This window comes from Penicillium daleae, assembly GCF_028827525.1.
Source record: "Penicillium daleae strain IBT 16125 chromosome Unknown utg000004l_segment0_segment0, whole genome shotgun sequence".
Lineage (NCBI taxonomy): Eukaryota > Fungi > Ascomycota > Eurotiomycetes > Eurotiales > Aspergillaceae > Penicillium > Penicillium daleae.
In genome coordinates, this window is record NW_026623152.1 from 964,189 (window position 1) to 988,010 (window position 23,822).

Genomic DNA, 23,822 nt, shown 5'->3' on the forward strand with positions numbered 1-23,822 from the left:
ATACGATAGACCTATAGTTTTATAGTAGAGATCTGTTATTCGTGATATAAATTAAGGCTCTAGTATTATAGTACTAGGTATTACTTCGCTTAGTAGGGATCCTGATTATACTTATAGCTAACCGGTTATCTTCTCGAAAGAGAGTTTTAGCTTCCTTCTTCGGAATATAGGCTAAAAATATATCTCGATCTCTAGCTAGATCTTAATCTCTAGCTAGATCTAATTTGTTAGAGTCGTTTAATTAATATCTCTTGATTATATAATTATATACGGTTTTAAAGGTATATAACGATTCGTATAGGTCTTTAAAGATCTTCTCGATTGCCTGATCTAGCTTCTAATCCTTTAGTCTAACCTTCGGGTTAATATATCGGCACTTATCGAATTTATACTTAAATCTATAAGGGTAATTTCGATTAGTAGGCGGCTTTATAATATTCGACTTGTCCTCTATATCTCGTCCCTAATAGGTAGGATAGGTAATTAGTCGCCTAGTAGAAGAGCTAATTAGCTAGTATTAGTTAATAAATAGGTTAACTAATTCTGTTAGGGTAGGCTTCTTTAAGCCCTAGAGGATTATATTATACTAAAAGGTATAGAAACCTTAATCGCTAAGTTAAATCGTCTCTAAGAAATCGTATACTAGAGATAGTAGGTCTTTAAAGTAGGTAATTCCGGCTTTCTTGTCTTCTAATTAGCTAATAATCTACTTCTATCCCTATATAGCAAGATAAGACGATTTAGTTAGTAGCTTTTAGCGTTTAATTCTATCCTAATCACGTTAGATTTATCGGTTCTTTAATTAGTCGGATAGTATAAATATAGCTCGAAGTTTGATAATAGCTTTATATACTAATAGGCTATTAATAATCTACTATCCTTCTAATATAAGAGATAATCGAATACCTTGTTTAAGAGATTCGATAGATCGAAGATAGCGAAGATAGTCTAATCTTAATGATTTATACTTACTTAGTAATATTGTGAGCAAGCGATGCTACGCAGGTTAGGTAGAGAGGAAGTAAGATTAATTGATCTTCTTCCTCTTGATTGAATAGGAAGGATAAGTTCAATTCGGCTTAGAATCATAAAGATGAGAGAAAAGTAAAGTAGGACTAAAGCTTGGTTGATTATATTGAATCTTGCTTGTATGTCATAAACATAATTATTATCTTGGTAGAGAAAGCAGGGTATATTTATAATCAACTTGTCTCTTGCATGTGATCGTTCTAGATAATGTATGATGATCTCATATAGACAGATCTAGATGTATAGTGATCTCATGTAGTAGCTATTTGATCGGTAGTTGCTTGATTGTACGATGTTATTGACTGTAGTGATGATGTAGATCGTGTTATTGACCGTAGTAATGATATAGATCGTATACTATTGTATACGTCTTACTTGATGTCATTGACCGTAGTAATGATGGTATAGCATAAAGCATATAGTATAAAGCTTATAGAGATTCAGCTATCTTGTATAGGTCTTATAAATCTGGCTTGATATGCTGTATGACGGTTTAGGCATCTTGCCCTATATCTCATAGTATGACGGTTTAGGCATCTTGCCCTATATTTCATACCCCCCCGTAATCTTTATACTATAGTACAAATAGTAGTAGAGTATAGAGATTAGTAGAGTAGATAGGATCGATATATATATATACTACTATCAAATAGCTAGATATATATCTTCCTAAATCTCGATCTCTCGGAGGTTAGCTAGATTCTTTAGGTCTTTAAATATTTCTCTTCTAACGTTTTTTGTCAGGAAATCTGCTAATTGCAGTTTAGTAGGGACGTATTAAATATCGACCCTTTCTTGTTTGACCTAATCTCTGATATAGTGATATTATATATTAATATGCTTCGTCCTTTTGTGAAATTTAGGGTTTTCGGCTAGCTTAATAGCTGCCTTATTATCCACTAATATAGTAGGCTTACTAGGCGTATAGCCTAGGCCTAATCTATCGTTTAGATAGTTAAACAGGTTAGCTAGATAGATAGCTTCCCGTATAGCTTCTTTTATAGCTATATATTCTACCTCGCAGGTAGATAGGGCTACTGATTTTTGTAGCATCGAATTCTAGCTCACTATATTATTAGTAGCTAGATCTCTAGATAGGCTAAATATATAGCTAGTAGTAGATTTTCTACTATCGATATCGCCTAACTAATCAGTATCAGAGTAGCCTTTTATATATAGGTCTTTCCCTGTGTAATCGTAGTATAGGCCTAGATTTAGCCGATATTATAGATATTGCTATATCTTCTTTAATTTAGAGATATGTGATTAGTCAGGATTGCTTATATATCTTGAGTAATAGGCAACTAGATAGGCTATATTAGGCCTAGTCTTTAGGCTAGTATATAGTAATAAGCCAATCTCTTTTTAATAGAGATTAATAGTTTGCTCTGAAGCTTTTGATTGATTTTTTCTTAGGTAGATCCCTGCTTTACCCGGCGTTTTCTTTAGCTGTTTGCTAGTAGTAGCAAATTTTGACAAGATCTTTGATATATAATCATTTTAATCGATAGTTATCGATTGATCTTGATAATTTAGGCTAATATTATTACCTAGGAAGGTGGCTAGTTCGCCTATTCTTCTAATTAAATATACTACCTAGCCGTAGTAGCTAGCTTATTAATATAAGCTAGATCTTTGTGTATAATAATTATATCATTAATATGTATAATAATAATAGCCTAGGTTTTGCTATTTATATATATACCCTCGTCGATAGGAACTCTATCGAATCCGAGGTTCGCGATAGCCTTTATAAAGAATTCAGACTAAAGCCTTAGTGCTTGCTTTAGGCTATATAGGGCCTTCTTTAGGTAGCAGCACTTATTTTAGTAGACAGGGTCTCCTGGCCTATATAGGCTAGTTAGCAAGATAGTATATATATCACTATCGATATCGGCATATACGAATACGTTTTTGACGTCGTATTGCCTGATATACTAATTTTTGTTTATCGCGATAATTAATATTATATGCCAGGTTTCTGTTCTAGTAGTAGTAGAGAAGGTTTCTAGGAAATTAATACCTAATCGTTAATTAAATCCTTATATAACCTATCTAGCCTTATAGCGAATCGTTTTGTTCGTATTTGTAATATAATTAGCCTGGATGCCTGTGGTATTTTTTATAGGCTTCTTTTTGAACACCTATCTACCCCTAATAGGTGTTATACTAGGGGGTATATCAACGATTTTATAGGTTGCCTGATCTATTAGGCTTTGATTTTCGTCCTGACAGGCCCTATACCACTTATTCCTTTTAGCTGAGTGTATAGCTTGGTCAAAGGTAGAGGGTTCTTTATCAGTTACTACTAATAATATATAATCGGTAGGCTGATCGTTGATAATAGTCTTTATAAAATCTCTTAATAGCGTATCTAATATAGTATATATATCTTCGCTATCTTTAGTAGATTTTAATAATAGGATTTGGATCTCTATCTTATAAGACGGATCTGCTATAATAGCAGCTTCCTTACTAGCTTTTCGCTTAGTAGGCTTACTAGCTAATTTGCTAGTTTCTTTACTAGCTGATTTGCTAGTTTCTTTACTAGCTGATTCGCTAGTTTCTTTACTAGCTAATTTGCTAGTAGATAGGCTAGTAGATTTACTAGTAGATTTACTAGTAATCTTCTTTTTGATAGGGTTTGCTGCTTGTTTAGCAGATCTTTTCTTAGTTCCTGGTTCCTGATTAGCTAGATCAGATTAATTCATCAGGAATCTACCTTCTAAGATAGTAGGGTCTCTTGACCAGACTATCTTCTTCTGCTTTAGGTTATATAGCTTATAGTACTTCTATTCACTATAGCTAATAATAATAGCTATAGATTTTCTTGGCGATAGCTTGCTAGGCAGGTTTTTGTTTGTATGACAGTAGGCAATAGATCCCTAGGTCTTTATATATCTAATAGCAGGTAAGCGCTTATAATATATCTTATAGGGTGATTTGAACCCTAGAGTACTATATAGGGTTATATTATATAGATAGGTAGTAGCTAATAAGGCTTCTCCCTATATATCTTCTTTTAATCCTGATTAGATTAATAAATATCTAACCTTATTTATAAGTGTTAGGTTTATGCGCTTAATTAGGCTATTTAGCTCTTTTGTATAGATAGGCGTAGTTCGGTGTATAATACCGTATCTTCCTAATAATATATAGAAGTTATTATTCACGTATTCAGTACCGTTATCGGTAAATATCTCTTTAATCTTCTTATTAAGCTAGTTTTTAACTAATTGCTTATATAAGGTAAATTTCTTAATAACTTCGTCTTTTAATCGAAGTAGAGATATATATAGATATCTTGATGCTTTATCAAGAAACGTGATATAGTAGCGATAGCTATTATAGGTCTTAGGGCTAATAGGCCCTCTAATATCGCTATATATTCTTTCGCCTATACCGTATTCGGCAGTAGAAGTAGAAGATTTATTGATCTTCCTATTATATTTTAACTATATACATATTTCGTATATATTTTATATATAATCTCTTATCTTAGTATCAGATAGAGATATATTTGCCTGGCTTAATAGCCTTTAAAGTAGTATTAGGCCTATATAACCTAATCTATTATGCTAAAGCTTTAAACTAGTAATATTACTAGTACTTTAGATAGATTAATCTTGATTAATTATATTAGATAGATCTTTTGATTTTGATTAGCTAGAATCTTCCTTATATAGCTTTGTATATATTATATATAGGGTAGTTCGATATAGATTATCTTGCTTATGCCTAATTAGCATAATATTTCGATATTAATCGAAAATAGTGGCCTTTTCTCTATTAAATAGAGATACTGAATTTTTTAGTATATATATACTTAATATATTAATTCCTAATTGTGGGATATAGAGTATATTAGTTAATTTATAGACTAGATTAGTATTCGTCTAGAAGATAATATCTCTAGCAAGATCGATAGATAATCTTTGTACGTTTCCCTATATAACAGTTTTATTAGTTTTATATATACTATCAAATAAATCTAATTTAGATACTGTATATATAGTAGTAGCTATATTAATAATAAAAATCACTTTTATAGTAGAAAGATCTGAATTTATTAGATTATATGCACTTTCTATAGTGATATTAGAATTAGTTTCTTGGTTTGTTTTAATAGGTAGATAAATTACCTGATCGGTTTTATACGAGAACTTATCGCAGAGTGAGAGACTTCTTAGTGTATTCACTATAGATTCATTACTCAGATTTAAGTGGTCTCTTATCAGGTTTTGATTATCAAAGATTAGTAGGCTATACCTAATTAGCTGTGCCTCTATTATAGGTATATTATAGTTAATTCGACTAATCGGTATATAATAGATATTACCGTCAAGATCAATTAGATTATTAGCTAATAGGCTAGTAGGCAGTAGGTTGCTAGCCGAGGTTTCTTTAGCTTCTACGGGGTAATCAGTCATATAACTAGTAATATGGATTTCTTCCTTGTTAGATTGCTTATTAAGTATTGCTATGATTATCTTCTTCTATTTATCAAATTTTTGATAATCGTTTTGATAGGATTTAGGCCTGATTAGCTAAGGTTTCTAATTAGCTGGTCTACTAGAAGGATACAGATACTAGCAATCTAATACTGTATAGCTTCGTATATTATAATACGTATAGTATTTGCTAGAATTTAATAGTTTTTTCTACGGTTTTTTGCTAATTCGACGATTTTGATTAGCCTAACGATTTAATTAATGATTTACCTGATAGTTAGGCTTATGATTAGCCTAGTAATTACTTTAACGATTGCTTTAACGATTGCTTTAACGATTGCTTTAACGATTGCTTTGACGATTGCTTTGACGATTGCTTTAGCTAGTAGCTATAAAGATTTACTCGCTCGATTAAATATGACCGCGCGATTCGTTAATAAGATTGGCGAATAACGATTTAATCGTATAGGAATCAGAATCTCTGCAAAGAGATTAAATGATATTTTGAATAATCGGTGCGTACGATTAGTTAAGATTATTAAGAACCTATACGAATACGATTTGCTTTAGGAAATCGATTCCTAGGCTTGCTAGTTCGATTAGCAGGCGTCTTATCTTAGTAAGATAATCATACATACTATCGAAATCGCCTAATTAGCTATTAAATAGGCTTTTTAACACAAGGAATTCGGTGGTGAAGCCTTTAGGTCGATATTAGGTAGCTAAGATAACCTATGCTTAGTAGGCTGATATAGTATCTCCTAGCTAAAAGAGTGGGCTATCTTTATATAATAGCTTGATTGATAATAGAGCGTCTCGATTTATCTGATTAATAGTTTTGAATTTATTAGATAGGATAACTAGCTTATTCTAGCCTATCTTAGTAGGGCTAGTAGATCTTGTAGGTCTACTAGATCTTCTTCCTGACCAAATCGTAGTATTTCTATAATCAGGTGATCGTTGATTAGATAATAAAGTAATTGCTTTTTTATAAGACTAGTATTAATTAGGAATCTAGCCTTACTAAATAGTAGGAAGCTTTGTGTAATTATATTAGATTGCATTAATTAGTCTTTCTTGATCAAGAATCGCCTTGATTCGGATAGACTAGGTAATATAATTTCCTTCTCCTTTAAGAGGATCGATATTATGTTTGTTGATCATTTTAAGTTAAAGAAGCTTGATTGAATATTTGAAAAATGATTGTTTTTGTTAAGAAAGTCGAGATTTCTTAGTGTTTCGTATAGAATAGTAGACGCGACCGGTAAAAATCGAGTATAAATTTTTGAAAATAAGAAGTCGGAGGAGCTTTTTGTTTCTCTTTAAGAGAGAGAAGTTTCTCTTAAAAGCAAAGGATTCTTCGTTGAAGATAGAAGATTGAAGAAGTAGTATAAGCCGAATTGAAGTAGGATCAATTCGGGCTTATAACCTATGAGCAAGCGATGCTACGTAGGTTAGGTAGAGAGGAAGTAAGATTAATTAATCTTCTTCCTCTTGATTGAATAGGAAGGATAAGTTCAATTCGGCTTAGGATTATAAAGATAAGAGAAAAGTAAAGTAGGACTGAAGCTTGGTTGATTGTATTGAATCTTGCTTATATGTTATAAACATAATTATTATCTTGGTAGAGAAAGCAGGGCATATTTATAATCAACTTGTCTCTTGTATGTGATCGTTCTAGATGATGCATGATGATCTTATGTAGATAGATCTAGATGCATAGTGATCTTATGTAGTAGCTGTTTGATCGGTGGTTGCTTGATTGTACGATGTCATTGACCGTAGTGATGATGGTATAGCATAAAGCATATAGCATAAAGCTTATAGAGATTCAGCTATCTTGTATAGGTCTTATGAATCTGGCTTGATATGCTGCATGACGGTTTAGGCATCTTGCCCTATATCTTATAGTATGACGGTTTAGGCATCTTGCCCTATATTTCACAAATATCCTATAGATAGCTAATTAGTCGGATATAAGATTAATTAGTCGTATAGGAACGTTAGTAGGATCTTTAGTAAGATTAGCGAATTAAGGTTTTATAGGTTCTTATAGTAGGGTAGTAGGATTAGATTAGTCTAGATTAATATACTTCTATATACTATTCGCTAGTATATAGTCTTTAATAGTAGTGATCTAGGGTACCTAGTATACGTAGGTTTTAAGTAGGTAATTAAGCTAGGTAGCTTATAGATCGGATGAATCTATCACTTTTAAGACGAAAGTGAGAGATAGATAAGATGAAAATAAGACAAGAAAAGATTAATTAACTAGTTAGAGGCCTTATTAGAAGCTTAGGCTTATAACTAATAGATTTTAAATAGTGGTTATAAAATCCGATTATATACAAAAGAGTATATATGTTATAAGCAGGTAAAGAAAGACTATTATAAGAGAAATAGAGGTCGGCTTATTAGACTAAAAGAAGAGTATAATTAGGTATACTAAAGAAATCTACTTATAAGTTAAAAGAGATATCAAACTTGTTTAATTTAGATAGGAAAATAGGCAGAATTTATAACACGAGGTACATAGTAAATATCATATAAAGAAATCAAGAATATCTGAGGTTATCTTGGAGTGTTAAGTAGTCTCCGGCTAATATAGGCAGTTTAATACGAGATCGTTAAGGATTGTTGAGGATCAATATAATAAATCAATATGGTGGTTATGAAGGTGTTTCTTCTAGGGAAAAGATGGTGGCGGCTTAGTTATCTATGGGATGACCCTATATAAGTTGATAGGTTGTTATATAGCTAAGAAGGATTTTATTATTGGTTGCTTGCTAATTTCGGCGTAGAGGTGGTTCTGATTATAGCATATCAATATCTATAGTAGTTTTAATAGGGAAGTAGTCGCTCTAGTAGTCTATATTATATAGAGTACGGCAGGAAATCAGGCGGTCGTAGAGAGATTAACTTATAAAGGTCAAATCTAATACCGACTACTAGTCCTAGCGCTCCTAGGTCTTTATACTAATCTCTATAGCTAAATCAAGGCGTATCTCCTCTATTAGATTAGCTAGTTCTCTTCCTTTCTTATCCTATTTAGGTCGAATTATATTACCGTCTCGATTATATAGTTATAAGCTATCGCTACGCTAGCTCGCGTAGTAAGCGTTAAAATTACTAAGAACCAGGTACTTACTAAAAGGGCGCTTAGTAATCTCCTTAGGAATTAATCTAATAGTCTTGTTATTTCTTAGTTAGTTATTATATATATTATAGATAAACAAATCGCCCTAGTTACCCTCTATATCTCTTATACGCCGTAGCTTAAGGATTTAGTAATCTAAGGAAACGACGGTATACGCCTACGTTAATAGATTAACCTCTTAGGACACGAACAACGCTATACGCTACTATTTATCCTTAATATAGGGAAATAGGAGCTAATAGGTAGCCGGAACCGGATTATATATTATGTCTTAGAGGGTATTCTTCTATAGTTCTTAGAGAGTAATAACCTTCGCTTCCCTTACTTCTTGCCCTCTTAGGAACGTAGCGATAGTATCCTACGTCCGCGTAGTATTATATTAGATAATTTTAAACGATTTTATCGGCGGCGTAACAGGTTTTAGGCCTTATTAGGTAAGCTTTCTTAGTAGTACTCGTTATCCTTATCCCTATCGAATATAGTTAGCGGAGATATAGAGGTCTTAGAGGACTTACTACTAATCTCCGAAGTAGTAATGCTCTTTATTCGATCTAGCTATATAAGAGAGAAGTGCTAGATAATAGCTAGTCGTAAGGAAGGAGATAGCTATAGCGGTAGCTACGGCTATATAGCCGGTAGCTCGACTTCCTAGAGAGAAACAAAGAGATCCCTATCTAATTACGGTAGCTATAAGAATTTATTAAAGAGGTTCTAGCTCTAGTTAACTAGTAGCGTGTTCGGCCCTATATCGGCTATAGCTACCTTACCCTACTCCTATCTCTAACCCTAGTCCTCTAGGTGTTACTTCTTCTAGCTGTTAAAAGGGTTAATAGTAGTAGTTATACGTAGTAGTAATAGTATCGAATACGATTAGGGCCGAGTAGTAATTACTACTTCTAGCTGCGTAGTAGGCTAGTTAGCGTTACTAGATCCTATAGGCCTACTAACAACCTTACTATTCGCTATCACTATTACCGTCCTTCTATCCCTAACCTCTTTTCTATACCTCGGTTTCGGCGTTATTAGGAGGGGAGATAGTACGTGATCTAAGGCCTTAAGGCTATCTCTCTATAGGTAAAGGGCTGTAGTTCTCTACTAAGAAGAGATAGCCGACTATCAGGTCGGCTATTACCGTAGTTACGCGGAGCTTATTTGCTTACAAGATATAAGTACTTGCTAAGGGCGTAGCTACTAAACAGGCTACTAAATAGGTAGCTAAATAGATAGCTAAATAGGCTATTAAATAGGCTATTAAACTAGCTAGCGATAGTACGCGGGCTCTCGGTAGTAAGACGGAGCTACTAAAAGGGCCTCTCTCGCTAGTTTAGCCTCCTTCTAGTAGATTAGGTAATCTTTAGATAGTACGCGGTAGCTACTACTATAGTTTGCGTACTTAGCTTATTAATAGTCACTACTAATAGGGTACTCCTAGGTCGGGTACTTTCTAGTATAGAAACCGCACGAGTACTACCGTTCGAGATAGTAGGAATAGATATATCTAGGCTTCTAGTACTTTCGATAGAATTTCGATCGTCCTTCACGAATATACTATACGGTTTCGAGAGACTAATACGCCTATAGGATTCTAGCCCGAATCGCACGATTAGTAGCTATAGGACTAGTAAATTCTAATACTACTAATCTATTCCTCTTCGCCCTAGTAGGTTTAACTAGCTAGGAAATATAGTGAATCTTAGCTAGTAGTAGGCTATCTCCTAACTATAAAGGATTTAGAGAAACTAGCTTATTAGAAAGTATAGTAATCTCCGCCGGGGTTAGTAGAGTAGTCTTTATACTAACTACGCTAGTAGGGACCCTATAAACGACTATCCCCTAGGTAGGCACCTATATAGTTATACTAGGACTAAAGACCTCTATCTATCTAGTTATATATATACGGAGTACCTCGGCCGAAGCCGCTGTATCTATAAAGAGAGCTATATTACTAGACGGTAGTTTCCTAGCTACTACCGCGCGCGTAGTAGCTAGCGCCGATAATAGGGTCTTAAGAGCTACGGCTACTATTCTCTTATCGACCTATTAAATAATATCCTTTTTACTTATATCCCTATAGCAAAATCGTTCGCGAGATCCCTAATTAGTAATCTTCACGATTACCTATCAGTCCTCCTATAGTTTAATCTTGCTAATCCCTAGTGAGGAAGCTCTACTAGAGCGGTTAATTAGCGCGGGCGTACTAGAGGTCTTCTTCTGCTATACGGTTATACGTAGAGAACACTAGAAAGCGATAGAATCGGTTAATTAGGTAGTTATTAATAACAAGATAGTCTTCTTAAGACTATTAAGTCGCTTCGTAAGTATTTCGAGGGCCCCGAGTACCTTACTTATACCCTCGGTATCGCCCTTCTAGGCTTTCTATACGAATCTCTTAATATTCTTAATAAATCCGCGTATAGTTCTATCGACCTCGTGGTTATTAGACTTAATATATTCTAGGATTGACTAAGCAGCCTTTACGATATCGTCTATGCTCTTTAACTAGCCTGTTCTTCCGATCGGGTAGTCTTTATTATAGTCGCGCGTCTATTCGCGTTCCCCTAAATTAAGAGGTCTTAGCGCTGAATCTATACCGTGGAAACCTCGATTCTAGGGTAGTGGAATACTATTCGGGCCCGCTACTAACGCTATTACGGTCGCTCCCGGTTAAAACCGGTATAGATCGATAGCGCGTGAGGTTCGATGTAATTTGAACGTATCTATAAGGCTGTATAAGCCCTGGATCTCGAGATAGACCAAGAAATCGATTTTGCTAAGAGATAGTTGTTTTTTTTTTTTCCTATTTAATTAAGAGGAAGAAAGATCAATCGATCTTATTTAATTATCTTTAATTTATCTTCCTCTTTACCAACCTACGCAGCATCGCTTACTTATAGGTTATAAGCCCGAATTAATCCTACTTTAATTCGGCTTATACTACTTCTTCAATCTTCTATCTTTAATAAAGAATCCCTTACTTTTAAGAGAAACTTCTCTCTCTTAAAGAGAAATAAAAAGCTCCTCCGACTTCTTATTTACAAAAATTTATACTCGATTTTTACTAGTCGCGTCTACTTCTCTATACGAAATACTAAGAAATCTCGACTTTCTTAATAAAAACAATTATTTTTCAAATATTTAATTAAGTTTTTAAAACTCAAGATAATTAATAAATAAAATATCGATCCTCTTAAAGGAGAAGGAAATTATATTACCTAGTCTATCCGAATTAAGGCGATTCTTAATTAAGAGAGACTAATTAATATAATCTAATATAATTATATAAAGCTTCCTGCTATTTAGCAAGGCTAGATTCCTAATTAATACTAGTCTTATAAAAAAGCAATTACTTTATTACCTAATTAATAATTACCTAATTATAGAAATACTACGATTTAGTTAGGAAGAAGATCTAGTAGACCTATAAGATCTACTAGCCCTACTAAGATAGGCTAGAATAAGCTAGTTATTCTATCTAATAAATTCAAAACTATTAATTAGATAAATCAAGATGCTCTATTATTAATTAAGCTATTATATAAAGATAGCCTACTCTTTTAGCTAGGAGATACTATATTAGCCTACTAAGTATAGGTTACCTTAGCTATATGATCCTAAGGGTAGATAGGGTATACCCTTCTAAGTATAGTAAAAGAGAGACTATATATATATACGCGGCCGGACGGGGCCTCACGTGACTAGAGACCGAATAGGGCCTTATATAACCGAAAGTGGCCGGAAGGGGTTAGTAGGTCAGGCCTACTAAAGAGAGCCTAAGGTAGAAAATACTCCTAGGATCTTATCCTCCCCTACTAAATCTAATCTCGACCCGAGATTATTATATATAGGCATAAAAGGGCATATATATAACTAAAGAAGGGCAAAAAATAGAATAAAGGAGATATACAGGGTTTAAACCTATAACTATAAATAAAGGAAAGTCGAAATCCGTAGATAAATTTTCTAGAATAAATTAGGAAGGAACCGAAAGTAGCTCTTTCCTCTAGAAAGGTATTATTTAAAGAAAATTAATAAATAAAGAACTCGTTAACACAAATACGCGCTTCTTCTTTTACCCTCTCTAATATAACTCTCCTTCCTATATACTCTTCGTATTTACGTATATATACAAATTTTCCTACTTCTAATTATCTTTAATCACTCTTGATTAGTTTTAGTATAGGTAAGCTAGCTTCTAGATTGGAAATAAAGCAAAAGGAACCGGATTAACGCGAATAATAGTACGCCTTCGCTCTTATAGCGCGGTCGATAATCTGCCGAGGAGTTCCTCTATAGAAGGCTCCGACGGCGCGCTTTTTATCCCCTAAAGTAATAATAACAAGAAGTCTTCTTTCGTAGCCTCTAGTAGCAAAAAGGAAGCTCCTAATATCTCTAACCTAATCCTACTAACTACTAAAATATCCTTCTAGGCCCTAAACGCCCTAGTTTTAGGCTTTCCCTTCCGGTAGGCCCTTTTTCTTAGAGGCCTAGGAACCGATAGCCTCTCTCTTTCTAATAACTTAAAGGGCGATATCCGTAAGTAATTCTAGGCTAGTAGCGACGAAAGAAAGGGTAAGTAGTTAATAAGACGGAAGTTCCTTTCTAGCTTCTTTATAGGAGGAGATAGTAGAGGGGGTTCTTCTAAAGAAGAAGAAGAAGTTATTAGTACTAATAAGAGGAAAGATAAGGATACTACTAGTCCCTTTTAGCCTATTAGTAAAGGAAAAGAAAAGGCTCTAGTCCGGGAGGAGTCTTTTAAAGATAAGTTAGGTAGCTCTACCCTATTTAACCTAAATACTAAATAGAAGCGCTATACAAACGAAGATAAGACCTATCCTCTCTCTTTCTATTATAAATACTAACTTCTATAGCTCTAGATAGTCTTAATTAGTTTAGCGACCCTATTCTAAAGTTTTTCTCTACTCCTATTAAGAAAAAGATCCTAGTAGCTAAGCGCGTCTATTATATAGACTAGCAAGAGGGCAAGGCTAAAGCTATTAAGACTAGCGTTTAATATCGCGTAGCTTACGTCTAATAAGCTAGGACTACTACCCCCTTAGGGGCTAATTATACGAACTATAGGAATCTAAAGGGTCCTTTTATCTCCTATTAGGTTTTAGTAGTTAGAGGAGATCCTTACTTCTAGGGTTCCTATAGAAATTACTTATTTAATTCTAGAAGTAATACCTACTTGCTATAGCTAGGTAGTAATTAAGAAGGGCTAGCTCTCTAGGTAAAGATAATCCTAGTAGCCTAGAATCCTAGCTATTCCCTCGTCCGTAGAACTCCTACTACTATAAGTAAATATCTTTCCCTGCTTAAGTTAGTTTTTATTAATAAAGGTTTCTAGAAGTAGGCTAGAAGCGCTACTTCGTCTACTCCTAAGCGCCTATATAAGGAGGACGAAGATTCGTCTATCCTTACCTAAAAGAAGCTAAAGGGTACTCCTAAGAAGGATACCGTCTAGAAGAGTACTTCGAAGAGGGATACTACCTAGAAGAGTACTCCTAAGAGAGATACTACTACTAAGAAGAGTCCTATTACTACTCCTAAGAGTAGTAAGAAGGGTAAGGATATAGCTAAGAAGGAGCTTCTACCTCCTTTTAAAAATAAGTAATATAGCTCCCTCCTCGACGATCTAGATATTTAGAACCTAGAGGAGGATCCGGCGGCTACTATCGAGGCCTACCGAGTCCTTTTAGGGACTAAGGACCGTCTAGAATACGACTAGAAGATCCTAAAGCAGGCTCTCGTTACTTAAGAAGCTATTAAGGATTCTAACGCGGAGGATAAGGAGTCTAAGGAGGAGCCCGCGGTTAAAAAGAACCCTTTTTTATCCTTTACGAAGGCTATAAAGGAGAAATAAAATTCTCTAGGAGTATACGTCCTATTTCGGGGTCTTTAGTAAGGGAAATTAAGCTTTTAGTTATATATAAGCTAAAAGCTAGTAAGGAGGAAAGGAAATCGGTAGTTTTTAGGCTTCGTAGTTAGATTTCTTTATTAGATCTTTATTAAATTTAATCTATATAAGTAATAACTTCCCTTCTTCTAATTATAGGTAGAGAAGCCTTCTCTACTAGGGTATTACGATAGCTAATAGCCCGTCGAATAGTATCCTTTCGTGAGTATTAGTATCCTAAGGCCTACTAATTATAGTATAAGGAACGTCTTCTATTATACTATCCTACTTACTCTTGTTACTAGAAGCTTCTAAAGAAGAAGAAGATAGAAGTTCTTACTAGTCCCTCGTCTTCTTGCCCTTCTTCTTATTACTTATAGTAATTCTCCTTTAGTAACGATCGAGTATATTCTCTATAATTACGCCCTCTCCTATCTACTTTAGGCTAGTATCTACGGCCCGATCTACCCTAAAAGCTTCCTATTCCTCGCGAGTAAATATAGATAGATCTTAGTAAGTAGGTAGAGAGTCGTCCTAAGTAAAGACTCTCTAGAGCTCTTCTAGCTTCTTTAGCCGTAAACCCTTCTACTAAAGGGCGCTCTATATAGCTAGGGACGCCTATAAGGACTTAGAGTCTATTATATTTACTTTAATAAGCCGAGATCTGTTAATAAGGTTATAGAGTACGCGGCCGTTCGGCTCTACTAGCGTATAAGTACTAAGTAGATAGGATTATAAGACTCTAAAAGGTCTAAACTACTTACTTTCGTACTTTTATAGTAATTCGTTACGAATAAGTACCTAGTCGTTAACCTTAAAGCTAGTTTTCGTAATAAGGCTATTACGGATACGATTCGTCTTAATAGTACGTACTAGGAGCAATTCGTTAGCTTTCGTTTATATATTATTAAGATTTTATAGCTTATTAGCCTGTTCCGTATAGAGTAGAGTATCTCTAGATAAGTTGTTACTAGGTAGTCGCGGATAAATTCCGTATATAAGGTAGAAGGGGCTATAGCTAGTCGTAGTATATTCTCGGATCCTTATAGTAATAATCGCTTACGCGAGGTAGAGATCCTATACTTTTATTAGCTTACCTATTAGGTATTTCGTTAATATACGACCTAATAGTCTATTTAGATTTTCTACCTTTCCGTTTGTTCAGGGGTAGTAAGGCGTAGTAAGTCGGTGTTTTATCTTTAAGAGCTTAAGATAGTAGTCGATAGCTCCTAAAAGGAGGTTTTAGCTATTATCCGAGATAAGTTCTATAGGTACTCTATAGTTTATAAAGATCTATTTATATAGGAAACGACCTAATTCCTCCTCGGTCGCTTTAGGGACGGCTTTTATAACCGGCTAGCCTATAGTATAATCGATTACTATAATAATCTATCTATTTCTATTCGGGGTCGTTAGTAAGACTCTAATTAAATCGATCCTCTATCTTTAGAATAGATAGAGTCCGGAAGTAACTATATATTAAGGAGGCTCCCTCTTAAGCGATTTCTTCGAACCTTACGAAACTTAATAATTCGGGCACGTATATACGGCGCCTTTAATATCCTTTCGTATCTATAGCTACTACGCTCTTAGTCGAATAACCCTATTTAGGCTAGGCTAGCCTAAATAGCTAAAATCTTTATATATATAGTTTATAAGGTCTCTATAAAAAATAGGCTTGAGGTATAGTACTAAGAGCCTATCGTTATAGATAAAAATAAGTAGCCGGTCTATCGCGCCCTTGTTAATCTAGTCGCGTAAGCTTAAGCTCGTAGCGTACTTCTTAATAGACTTCGTAATAGTTTTATTAGTTAGTATCTCCCTAGTATCAAGGAAATAAATAGTTATAGCTAACTACTTGCTTTTAGGGACTTTTATAATAGTCGGTAAAGCTACCTAAATTACGGTAAGAGAGATATCCTAAATCGGCCGGGATAGGGATACGTTCGTAGAGCCTTCTCTAATAAAATTAGGCCTACGGCTAAGCGTATCCGGGACTATAGCGTCTAATCCCTTCTAATACTATATAGCTAGGTTATACTCTTGAAATTTATATACCTATCTAGTAAGTCGCTTACTATAGGTCACCGTCGTCTATAAGTATTATAAGCTTATATAATTAGTAATAACTATAGTCTAAGTTCCGTTCTCGATATAGTAATCCTAGAGGCGTAAGGCCTCTTTAATTGCTAGAAGTTCCTTCTCGTGAATAGGATAATTTAACTTAGCCCCTGTTAGCTTTCTTCTATTAAACGTAATAGGGTAAAGTTTTCCGTCGGGGCTAATCTATAGGAGAACTATACTAATTACCTATTTAGAGGCGTCTATTTCGATAACGAATAGCTTAGTATAGTCGGGTTATAATAGTACTAGAGCGGCTGTTAGTAATTCTTTAATCTTATAAAAAGTACTCTTATAAGCTACCGTCTAATAAATTAGGCGAAACTTCTACTTCCGTAAGTCTATATCCGACTCCTTAAAAAGTTTATAGAGAGAGACATAGATCTTCGAGAAGCCGCGAATAAACCGTCTATAATATATAGTAAGGCTAATAAACTAGCGTATCTCGTAGATATTCTTCGGTCTTAGCTAATTCTTAATAATATCGACCTTAGCTAGTATTAGGCGGATTTACCTATTTCTAATAATATATCTATAGAAGTCTAATTCCGTTATTATAAATATATATTTATTAGGTTATATAATCAGTTTTTCTCTTTCTAATACTTCGAGTACCTAGCGGAGATAATCGTAATACTCCTTCTTAGTTTTAGAAAAAATCAGAATATCGTCGAGGTAAATAACTACGAATTTACCTAGAAAGGGTCTTAGGGTCTTATTTATAATCGTTTAGAAGGTCGCGGGCGTATTATAGAGGCCGAATAGTATAGCGAGCTACTTATATTTGCCCTATATTATATTAAACGCCGTTTTCGGAATCGAGCGTTTATTTACACGAACCTACTAGAACCTAGACGCTAGGTCGATTTTCGAAAGGACCTAAGTATCTCTAATATAATCTAGAAGCTCCTAAATCCTTAGTAAAGGGTAACCGTTCTTAGTAGTTAACTAGTTTAACGCGCGATAATTAATATATATTCGCTACTTCCTACTCGGCTTCTTAATAAAAATAACTAGAAATCCCTATAGGCTAGCTAATAGACGGATTAGGCCTTTCTTAAGGAGAAGATTAACCTAAACTATCTACTCGCGAAGCTTCTTATCTAAAAGGGGGTAGGAGTTAATATTAATAGGACAAGTATCTCTGGTATCGATATTATATTCGATATTTCTCTCTAGAGGGAGGCTTTCGGGTAATTCGTCCTTAAAAATATTACTATAATATTATAAAATCCTACGAATCTTTAGATTATCGTAGTAAGATAGTACTACTACCGGCTTAGATCTAGGGCTCTTAGGTTCTCTAATAGCTAACAAAAACCCTAAAGCTCCCTTTTTCTTTAGTACGCGGCGAATATTCCTTCTACTTAAAAGGTTAATCTAAGCTTCCTCTAGCTCTTTATCTTCTAATAGACTTAGGGGTTCTACCTAATACGAGTATTTATAGTCTTGTAGGGTTAGTACTAATATTGCCTAGTTAATATAGGGGTTTTTAGTAGTAAGGAAATCTTTACCTAGAATAAATTCGAATTCTAGAAGATTAAGGATCTAGACTTATGTATAACCCCTCTAAGTTCTAATACTAATTAGTAGCTATATAGATAAATTCGTAAAGATCGTATATCCGTCTAGTATTCTAATATAGAGAATAGAAGACTTCTAAGGAGCTAGGAGCTTTAACTTAAATTTCTTTACGGTAGTAGTAGAAATAAAAGTATAGAAGGTACTATAATCTAAGAGGGCCTAAACGTTTATATTCTTATCCGGATACCTAATAGAGAGCTTATAGAATAATAGTAAGCTTCCTATTACGTAAAGAGAAGCCTCGATTATCCTTAGTTCCTCTTATATCAGGTCTAGAGGATTAAGATCGGGTAACTGTAGTACCTCTAATACTATCTTTATATAGTCGACGAGCGTATCTAGTTCGTCCGACTGTCTCTGTTTTTTAACTTCTAATTATTTCCGTTCTTCCTCGGATCTTCTCGTCTATCACCCTTCTAGTAATAATCCCTATAGATATAACCGAGACGGCTATATCCGAAGTACCTTAGACCTTTTCTATTATTACCTCGCCGGCTATCGCCCTTTTAGAAGCTAGGTTTCTAGCCTAGTATAGTACTTAAGTCTATATTCGTATTACTATCTTAGTCTTTCGCTTAGCGTTTAACGTACCTAGTAATTATTACCCTACGCTCGTATTAGATAAAGCGTATAATAGTTTCGTCGAGGGTAGTAGATTATTAGGGATCCTTCGCCTATTCCTTCTAAAGTTTAACCTTAGCGCCCTTCCGGAGACGTTATATTAGAATTTCTTCGGAAAGTTTAGTTTCGGTATCGATCGTAGCCTACTAGAGATTCGTAGTATACTCTATAAAGGTTTAATAGATACTCTATTTAGCTTTAAAAAACTTATCCTAGCGCTTTTCGCTATCTAAATATTCCGAAAACTTATAGTTAATCTAATTCTAGTACTTCTACTAGGTCTTAATAGGTTCTATATTACCTACTTATACTCTCTATTTATATATAAGCTATTTCCTTTAGGCTTTATCGGTAAGGGCTCTACGAGCTAATAAGACCTTAGTTCGTTCGTCTATAGGCGTAAGTAAGAGATTAGTGATATCTTTAAAAAATCGTTCGTAATCGCGTAGATACTCTCGAGCTATATTATCCTTAATTTAGCTAGAGTATTCGCGGATCTTTTAGACTTTCTTTAGAAGGGTTCTTCTAAGATATTTAGCCCCGAAATCCTTCCTTCTCTAGGCTATCCGGTTACTTTCGGGCGTAGAGGAGAACGAGGTTAATAGGGTCTAGATATTTAGAGGTATCGAGATATTACCCTACTACTACGACTAATAGAGGATTCTAGTCGGCTATAGAACTTCCTAGTACTAGTTTCGCGCGTTCTACTCTATAAGAGAACTTACGTATCGTTTAACTATCTAGATAAGCGGAATTAGCTCCGTCGTAGACTAGATAGCCGCGCGTATTTTATTAGCTTAGGGTCCTAGGAAAGTTAGGGTACGTTTAGTCTCGGGCGTAATAGTACGCGGGGGAGCTTACGTAGGCTAAGGATCCGGATTTAGACCTACTAGTCCTTATAAAGGCTCCGACCGCTCGTCTATTAGTTAGTTTTCTATAGTAGAGGTTATTAGAAAGAGATAAGTTATTACGATTAAGGCGTATTTCTAACTTCTTAGTTAAAACAAGTTACCGAATAGTAGAAGCTCGTTCTTATCATGAATTTCGACGGCCTTTTAAGCTTCTAATCGCTTCTATTCGCTACTAGATTTTTACTTCCGCCGACCGGAGATAACGTATAGTCGTATACACGCGTTTCTCGGCCTTTCTAGCTAGAAGGATACCCCGCGGGTCTAACTACTTTATTAGTAGTCTGCGAGAGTCGGCGATCGGTATCTTCTTATTAGATTCTAAGGAGACGGGATAATCTCTATCTATAGATACGAAGTATAGATATAATAGAGAAAGGTTCCCCTCCTCTAAGATCGTAGTATAGCTATAGCAGTTTCTTAGGGTTAAACCTATCTCCTACTTCTTATAGAGGTTTTCCGAGAGCTTTCGCGAGCTCTGTATACGAGATCTCTTCGCTTTTCGCGGCGTATATAGATTAAAAGGGCGCTTCTAGGTACCCTTAGATTAGAAGGGATCGTTCGTGGTATTAGGAGAGGATTAGATTATATTAATAAATCGACTCTCCTAGTAGGTAGCCGTAAAAGGTTACCTTTTAGAGGGTTTGCTACTAGATATAATCCTAAGGATAGATAGGGTATACCCTTCTAAGTATAGTAAAAGAGAGACTATATATATATACGCAGCCGGACGGGGCCTCACGTGACTAGAGACCGAATAGGGCCTTACGTGACCGAAAGTGGCTAGAAGGGGTTAGTAGGTCAGGCCTACTAAAGGGAGCCTAAGGTAGAAAATGCTCCCGGGATCTTAGCTACCTAATATCGGCCGAAAGGATTTACTACTAAATTCCTTATATTAAAGAGCCTATTTAATAGCTAATTAGGCGATTTCGATAGTATATATAACTATCTTACTAAGATAAGATGCCTGCTAATCGAACTAGTAAGCCTAGGGATTAATTTCCCTAAGCAAATCGTCTTTGTATAGGTCTTGAATAATCTCGATTAAAGTTATATACTAATCGTTCAAAATATTATTTAATCTCTTCGTAGAGATTCTAATTCTTATTCGATTAAATTGCTATTCGCTAATCTAATTAACGAATCGCGTAGATATATTTAATTAAGTAAGCAAATTTTTATAGCTACTAGCTAAAGTAATTAATATACTAATTATTAAAGTAAATATTAGGCTAATTATAAGCCTAAATATTAGGTAAAACACTAATTAAATCGTTAGGCTAATTAAAATCGTTGATTTAGTAAAAAACCCTAGAAAAAATTGTCAAATTTAGGTAAATACTATACGTATTATAATATACGAAACTATATAGTATTAGATTACTAGTATCTATATTCTTCTAGTAGACTAGCTAATTAGAAACCTTAGCTAATTAGGCCTAAATCCTATTAAAACAATTATTAAAAATTTAATAAATAGAAGAAGATAATTATAGTAATACTTAATAAGTAATCTAATAAGGAAGAAATCTACGTTACTAGTTATATAACTAATTACCCTATAGAAGCTAAAGAAACCTTAGCTAGCAACCTACTACCTACTAGCCTATTAGCTAATAATCTAATTAATCTTAATAGTAATATCTATTATATACCGATTAGTCGAATTAACTATAATATACCTATAATAGAGATATAGCTAATTAGGTATAGCCTACTAATCTTTAATAATTAAAACCTAATAAGAGACTACTTAAATTTAAGTAATAAATCTATAGTAAATATACTAAGAAGTCTCTTACTCTACGATAACTTCTCGTATAAAACCGATTAGGTAATTTATCTACCTATCAAAACAAACTAAGAAACTAATTCTAATATCACTATAGAAAGTATATATAATCTAATAAATTTAGATCTTTCTACTACAAAAGTGATTTTTATTATTAATATAGCTACTACTATTTATATAGTATCTAAATTAGATTTATTTAATAGTATATATAAAACTAATAAAACTATTATATAGGGTAATACATAAAGATTATCTATTAATCTTACTAGAGATATTATCTTCTAGATAAATACTAATCTAGTCTATAAATTAACTAATATACTCTATATCCTATAATTAGGAATTAATATATTAAGTATATATATACTAAAAAATTTAGTATCTCTATTTAATAGAGAAAAGGCCACTATTTTCGATTAATATCGAAATATTATACTAATTAGGCATAAGCAAGATAATCTATATCGAACTACCCTATATATAATATATATAAAGCTATATAAGGAAGATTCTAGCTAATTAAAATTAAAAAATCTATCTAGAATAATCTATTAAGATTAATCTATCTAAAGTACTAGTAGTACTACTAGTATATTAAAACTTTAGTATAATAGATTAGGCTATATAGGCCTAATACTACTTTAAAGGCTACTAAGCTAGGTAAATATATCTCTATCTAATACTAAGATAAGAGATTATATATAAGATATATACAAAATATATATATATAGTTAAAATATAATAGGAAAATTAATAAATCTTCTACTTCTACTACCGAATACGGTATAGGTAAAAGAATATATAGCGATATTAGAGGGCCTATTAGCCCTAAGACCTATAATAGCTATCGCTACTATATCACGTTTCTTAACAAAGTATCAAGATATCTATATATATCTCTACTTCGATCAAAAGACGAAGTTATTAAGAAATTTACCTTATATAAGCAATTAGTTAAAAACTAGCTTACTAAGAAGATTAAAGAGATATTTACCGATAATAGTACTAAATACGTGAATAATAACTTCTATATATTATTAGGAAGATACGGTATTATATACCGAACTACGCCTATCTATATAAAAGAGCTAAATAGCCTAATTAAGCGTATAAACCTAATACTTATAAATAAGGTTAGATATTTATTAATCTAATTAGGATTAAAAGAAGATATATAGGGAGAAGCCTTATTAGCTACTACCTATCTATATAATATAACCCTATATAGTACTCTAGGGTTAAAATTACCCTATAAGATATATTATAAGCGCCTACCTGCTATTAGGTATATAAAGACCTAGGGATCTATTACCTACTATTATATAAATAAAAACCTATCTAGCAAGCTATCGCTAAGAAAATCTATAGCTATTATTATTAGCTATAGTAAGTAGAAGTACTATAAGCTATATAACCTAAAGTAGAAGAAGATAGTTTAGTTAAGAGATCCTACTATCTTAGAAGGTAGATTCCTAAAGAATTAATCTAATCTAGCTAATTAAGAGCTAGGAATTAAAGTAATCGAAAATCGATTTACTAAGAAAAGATCTGCTAATTAAGTAGTAAACCTAATTAAAAAGAAGATTACTAGAAATACTAGTAAATCTACTAGCCTATCTACTAGTAAATTAGCTAGTAAGCCAACTAAGCAAACTACTAGTAAGGAAGCTACTATAGTAGTAGATCTATCTTATAAGATAGAGATCTAAATCCTATTATTAAAATCTACTAAAGATAGTAAAGATATATATACTATATCTAATACGCTACTAGGAGATTTTATAAAGACTATTATTAACGATTAGCCTACTAATTATATATTATCGGTAGTAACTAATAAAGAACCCTCTACCTTTGACTAAGCTATATAATTAGCTAAAAGGAATAAGTAGTATAGGGCCTATTAGGACGAAAATCAAAGCCTAATAGATTAGGCAACCTATAAAATCGTTAATATACCCTCTAGTATAATACCTATTAGGGGAAGATAGGTATTTAAAAAGAAGCCTATAAAGAATACCTTAGGTATCTAGGCTAATTATATTATAAATACGAACAAAACGATTTGCTATAAGGCTAGATAGGTTATATAAGGATTTAATTAACGATTAGGTGTTGATTTCCTAGAAACCTTCTCTACTACTACTAGAACAGAAACCTAGTATATTATATTAATTATCGCGATAAATAAAAAATAGTATATTAGGTAATACGATGTTAAAAACGTATTTATATACGCTGATATCGATAGTGATATATA